At 38.3% G+C, this 6,975-nt stretch overlaps 1 pseudogene; it reads left to right on the plus strand.

Annotated features, from left to right (window-relative positions):
- Positions 1 to 6,053: 6,053 nt before the first annotated feature.
- The window catches only part of LOC102834352, a 24,171-nt pseudogene continuing 23,249 nt past the window's right edge, over positions 6,054 to 6,975 (plus strand).

Here is a 6,975-nt window from a genome sequence, read left to right on the forward strand (position 1 = left end):
TGGATTTCTTGCTTCTGCCACAAACTCCCCAGCTGTAAGTCTTCCAACCTTCTAAATATTCCTTTATATGTGGTTCAGAGTACTGGGACCATTCCCTGAGCCTTCTTGGTCCTGTATTCTGTGTTGTTCTCAGCAGAGCTCGTCACTACACTTCCACCCGATCTGCCATCTTTTTCCGGAAGTGCTAATAGGCTTTTATCTATACTTTTCATACCTGTATTTTTCCATCATGTATTCTATATTCTTATAGAGACTCAACTATTTTCTGAATGCAGACCAAAGTTTTTAGTTATTTCTAATCCATACAGAGCAGATATCTACATATGTTGGATACTCTTTTCAATGAACCATCTCAAGACTCAGACAGACAAATAGGGTTTTACATTGCTTCAGCATTTATGTACATGATTGTTTACTTTGGTGATTTGACAAAAGAACTCAAAGGACTCAGTAGCAGGTTATCATGGCTAAGATTTATTACAGCAAAGGATGCAGAGCAAAATCAAAGAAAATTATTTCCTCTAGTCTCTTTACCCTTCCTAACAAATTCCCACCCTCCAATTTATGTATCTGGTTGTTCATTACAAACGGGCTATAAGTAAGATGTAGTAGTTTATGCTGTTCAAAAAAGGAGACCTAAAATGAATACAGCCCAAAGATACAAAACTACATGGCTTACAATCCTTGTGAGATTTCAATTTGTATCCCTCTGCCCCACCACCACCATCACAAGCTTGTTTTGCTTCCAGGATTTTGTATTTCACTTATCTGTGCCATGATTAGGAACCCTGGTGTCACAGTGGTTAAACGATGGGCTGCTAACTGAAAGGTCAACAGTTTGAATACACCATCTGCTCTGTGAGAGAAAAATGTGTTGGTCTTCTTTCATAAAGATTTACGGTCTTGGAAATTTTATAAGGCAGTTCTATTCTGGCTTACAGGGTCACTAAGGGTCAGAATCAACTGTGTCTGTTTTTGTGTTGTTGTTGATGGTTTTCACACCATGATCTACCTGTGACTCAAGCCAAAAACCCAAATTACATCTCTTCTCACTTACCTTCTGAATACAATCAGTCACTAAGCCCAGTTGATCTTCTACCAACCATCACCTGTTGCCATTGAGTGAGTTCTCACTTTATAGGGCAAAGTTGAAATGCTCTATAGGAATTCCAAGGTGGGTCAGCAGTTCGAAACTACCAGCTGTTCTGTGGGAGAAAGATGAGGCTTTCTGCTCCCATAAAGATTTACAGCCTCGGAAACCCTGTGCAGGGTTGCTATGAGTAGGAACTGACTCCACAGCACATAACAACAAAAAAATGTTTATATAAGCAGACTGCCACATCTTTTTCTTTGAACTACTGACCTTTTGGTTAGTAGCCCAGTGCTTAACCACTGTGCCACCAGGGTTCCTTCTAATTGATATACTTTCTAAAAATTTAGTGAATCCATCTTCTTCTTTCCGTAGGGTCTCATTTCCCAATTAACTGTTCTTTCCTTGCTTCTTCTTCTCTCTCTCTTCAGGCCATTCATTATTCACTGCAGCAGAATTGTCATTCCCAGTCTTGTCTAGAAGGCAACACAATGAAGAACAATATTCTGAGTAAGATCTCTCAGCATCATGACGTATTAAAACCACTCAGGTCACTATTTTCAATTGTTACTTGTAGTTCCTAACTTCTCATTAGGAGGTACATTAATTTCTACTACAAATTAAAAACAAAAATTCCCGTTGGGTAGATTCCATTTCTTTGAGCCATTCTTCAATAGAGTAAGAGCTGCTTCCACCTTCTGTTGCTTTTTGGTGTCTGGGCTTTTGACTCACCGACTTGGCGGTTCAAACCACTTTGCAATCCAGTGCATTAACCCACAGCGCTACACCAGGATTATTCAAAGAATAAGGTTTAACAAAAAGCACTTGCCACTAAATATTAGTTTTATTTTTAAAAGACTGCTTTCCTGATATCTATGCAGTCCCAATTAAAAAACAAAAGCCAGATACCGGCTTGTCCCAGCACATGAGTTCCATACCCTGAGCCACAGAAAGGTCCTTCCAGACTTTATCAGGATGGCAAAGGATGTCACGGCAGTGATGCTGAGGAGGAAGAATACCATCAGCAGCTGTCCAAGCCTGCCCCTTACCAGGACGCAGATTTATAGATGGCTGAGAATTCACTTAGTGCTCACCGGTCCCCACAGCACTCCTGCTGAGTCTCGGGGATGGTTCTTTTCCAGTTGAAATGCACTGTGGAGATGTGGTGGGACCTGAGGTCATGGCCTGTCATAGGGAACCCTGGCACGGTCAGTGCAGATTAAGAATTAAAGGCTTCATTTGTAGGACTGGGTGGCTGGAATTAGTTTTTTTACTCAGAATTAAAAGGAACACAATATTGTTACTTGCTTCAGTGGACCAAACTGTATTAATTCTGCTTTCCTATTTTTAACATGTACATTAAGAAATGAAAACTACTTTGCCTCATTAATAGCTGCTTACAGGACTGTATCAATGTGAGGCAGCATGTGAAAAAAGGAATAATAATAATAATAATAAAATACTGTGGGACTCCAACAAAATTCCAAGAAGTATTTTATTACCACTCTTAAGTGCCTTAGATGAGAAGTGACTTAAATTTTCTTCCTCTGAAACTTCTTGCAAAGCCATAATGGACTAAAACATTATTTTGACTAAATTTTTATACCAGTTTAATAGGTTTTCTCTGTACTGTATCATCTTTTCAAGCCCTTTGTCTTTATAATATTTTTCTATAAATCCTGATTGTATATATAATAGCCTATTATTTTGTTGTTTGGATATAAATACTAACTAAATAGGTTAATGATCAAGAAGTTGGTACAGAAATTGTTTGTTTGTTTAAAACCATGTGCTCCACACAAGCAAATACTCTGAAAAACAGGTTTTATTTCCCAAAGTGTATATAATAAAAAGGAGTACATTGCTATCAGTAACTTGCTGTGTGGTGGACTTCTACAAGACTTCCTTTTTTTAAGTGCAACTTTAATTTCAATTACTGATCATAAAAGTTAGACATGCTCATTGTTGAATACTGGAACATGTAGACACATATGAAAAAGAAAATAAAAATTATTCATAAAACAACAACAACAGACTGCTTACGTACACTAGCTGAGCTGAAGCCATAAAGAAAGCATTTGCCCTTGAAAATAATGATCTAAAGATAGGTAGTTTTTACTTTTGATTTTGTTATTTTCAACATTATTGTTTGGGAAATTCCACTATTCCTTTAGAAGTGATTTTAAAAATTTGTTCCAAGACTTCACAGAAAAGGTCATTTATAATATCCCAAGTTCTTAATTGGGATATTATAACTATTCTTGTTTTCCTACGGGAACGTTTCTTTAAAATAATGATTACTCAGCCAGATAAAAGATTAACTAATATTTGTTTACACACCCTGGTGATGCAATGGGGTAAGTGTTGGCTGCTAACATGGAGTTCAGCAGTTCAAACAAACCAGCCATTCTAGGGAGAAAGATGAGGTTGGTCTCAGAAATCCTAAAAGACAGTTCTACTGTGCCTATAATGTCAGCATAGGCAGAATCCAACACAGTGGAAATGGGTATCCAGGGTTCTGATACAAGAATGGTCCCTGAATAAAAAACATCTTGTAAAGTGCTTAATTAGTGTAAAGTGAAGAAGCAATTACTACCAACCTATCTGGACCGGGGTAATGAAAGGAGATGGGGATAAGACGCTTGTGATTCAATAGTAAATGATTGCTATCAGGTCTGACTGTGAGTGTTAGCAATGTAAAGAGAGATGTTTTGTAACAGAAGGAGGGGAGTGGCTGATCTTGCAGTCCAGGACCATTAAGAGACCATCAAGGGAGAAGAGTGGAGCGCGGAACCCTATCCAGAGAAGTAGCAACACCAGGCAGAGACGATTATGTGGTATGGTGGAGCGGCTGGGGACTCTGTACTCTGGGAGGGAGAAGGGCTGTGTGCTGACAGCCGGGGGCAGGCTTGCAGGGTGTACCCTTTGGTTGTTTGATGATGCATGCAGGAATTGTAATCATTGCAATGAAATGAAATAAGATAGGATGAATGTAAAGCTAATGTTCTCCCAAGCAAACCATCACAATAAAAAAAAAACAAAAACAATTACTAGGTTGCTTGGGCAAAATGGAGGATTAGGCAGACATACTACACTAGTCCTCTATAACAAAGATTTGAGAGACCAACTGAAACAGACACAGATGAAAACCCTAGTGGGTTGACTGCTTGCTGGGAAGACATGCTGAGTAGGGATGTTGGGAGAAGGAGCTTGACTAGTGAATGGCTGTGCAGATGTGATGTGACCATCTTGAACTATTATGAGCAGCTTTAGTGACAGAAGGTGGTCTGGCAGAACAGATTCACATAGGGCCAGAAACTCCGCTGTCACATGCCTCTTGCACTGACCTTATGAGCTCCTAGGCTGGCAGGAATCCCCCTAAATTTTCCTCTCTCAGGGTCCAACAGCTGCACTGTTTTTTTTGTTTGGGGAATTGATTTTTTTCTTTTTGTTGTTTCATTGTTTTTGTTTATATTTTCTTCTCCTTCTACTCCTCTTTCCATTCTCTTGAATTTTTTCCTTTTTATCTCTGCTTTTGTTTTTCCTTTTTGTCGGGTTCTCATTTTTGCCCTTTTTTTCTTTTGATCTTTCTTTACTAGTCTGTTTTCATCTTCCCTCTCCCAGTTTGTTTTAATTTCTTCCTTTTATTTTCTCTTTTGCTTTTCACTTCTATTGCTCAATTTTCTGTTTTTAGTTATTATATTCTTTACTGTCCCTGCCTGTTTTTAATCCCTTCTCCTTTATTATTTTCTCTTTTCAAAGTTGGTTGCTTGTTTGTTTAATCTTTTTTTGTTTTCTTCTGTGTGTGGAGGGCTGTTTCTTTTCTTTTCCACTTGACATAAGACAGCAACCATGACCATACAGCTCCAGCCCCTGGGAAAGAGCCAATACTAGTTCCTATATGCCACCTGATCAATAATAGACAGCAGTCAATACCAGCCAAATACACCCTAAAATGAGGTACACAGAGAACAGAGAATGGTATACATGCTTCCATTCTTTAAGCTATACACAGGAGAGAGTTGTTAAGAACCTAAAACACATCAATATACAATCATCAATTACATGCAAATATGAAAACACCACAATGTCCCAGAGACAATGGACAATTTTAGTTCACATGAAGAAACAAGAGAGAATGTCTCAAACAAATAACCAAGATGCAAAGCCAGAAAACAGTTCTGAGGAAGAAAAGGTAATAGACTTAACCTAAAAAAGAATGGTATTTAAGTAGCTTCAAAGGATTGATAGAAAGATGGAGGAAAACAAGGAGAACATAGGAAAACTTTAGAAGAATTCAGGAAAACATTACCAGAACTGCCAAAATAAATGCAAAAATTGAAAGAATATAAAACCTGCAAATAGAAATCCAAAAGATTAATATTGAGATCTCAGAAATGGACAATATATTGAAAGGGCAGAGGAATAGATATGAATCAATGAAAGTCTGAATTATTGCCCTTGAAGATAAATCTCTTAATACTAGTAAGCTAGAAGAACAAATGTAAAAAAAGAATGAAAAAACCAGAAGAAGGTCTGAAATGTATATTGAACACCATAAGAGTAATAACTTATGGGAGATTAGAATTCCAGAATAGGAAGAGACAATAGAAAACACTAAAAAAAACTGTCAAAGAGGGGCTAGAAGAAAACCTCACTAACATCATGAAAGACAAGAAGTATTTAAGAAGCTGAACAAACCCCAAACAGGATAAACCCCAAAAGAAAAGCAGTAAGATAGATAATAAAACTTTCCAAAACCAAAGATAAGGAAATAATCCTAGGAGCTGCTTGGGAAAAACAAAAAGTTACCTACAAAGGAGAACCAAATAGAAACCTCTGATTTCTCAGCAGAAACCATGCAGGCAAGAAGGTAATAAGGGAGTTTAACCTGGGCCTGGGACCTGGAAGGTGGGCTTGACTTGAAAGGTACAGCAGAGTGAAGACTTTTCAATCCCAGGTCATGGCAAAACATCTGAAGTTCATTGCCAGGACTGTGATGGTACAAGAAGGAAATGTAGAAGGTGCATACAGGACCCTAAACAGAATCTTCACCATGGATGGGTTCATTGATGACATTAAGTGAAGGCGGTACGATGAGAAGCCTTGCCAGAAGCAACAGCGGGAAAGCTATGAAACCTGCTGGAGGATCTACAACATGGAAATGGCTCACAAGATCAACTTCTTGATGCGAAAGAACCGCGCAGATCCTAGCAGGGCTGTTGAGGCACTTTGTGTCTCTCTTTTCTTTCTAGAAACTATTTTCGCTTTCTCTACAATAAATTCAATCACATATATGCAAGAAGGGCTGCATATAAGAGGCAATCCCACTAGTCATCAATGGACCCTCTCTCTCTCTCTCTCTCTCTCTCTTTTAATGTTTTGTTGTGGATTGTGTGATGGTTTGCATGGGAGAGCATTAGCTTTGCATTCGTCCTGTTGTGTATCATTTCATTGCCATGGTTGCAGTCCCCTCCATGCATCATCAACCAATCAGTGGGTATATCCTGCAAGCCTGCCCCTGGTCATCAGTGGACCCTCTCTTTTGTTAAATGAAAAAGAAACAGAGTCAAAAAGTCTAGGAATGCTGAGGAAATACTCCAACCTTAGAATATAGCTACTATTTCTTACCCAATTGTTATGAACCCCAAAGTAAAATCTAATTACTGGAAAAGCACCTGTTACTCTTTACTAAACTTACTAAAGCACCCTTCAACCCACACTTTTATCCCATTCCTTCTTATCCCTCCTCCCCCCAGCTTTAAGTTAGAGGAGAGGAAGCATATTTGTATTGGGAATAAATTCTGTTTCTGAAACACCCATCCAAAAAAAAAAAAAAAAAAAAAAACAATGGGATGACATATACAAAACTCAAAGAAAAAAAA

Source organism: Chrysochloris asiatica, unplaced genomic scaffold (assembly GCF_000296735.1).
Source record: "Chrysochloris asiatica unplaced genomic scaffold, ChrAsi1.0 scaffold00011, whole genome shotgun sequence".
In the NCBI taxonomy this organism is placed as follows: domain Eukaryota; kingdom Metazoa; phylum Chordata; class Mammalia; order Afrosoricida; family Chrysochloridae; genus Chrysochloris; species Chrysochloris asiatica.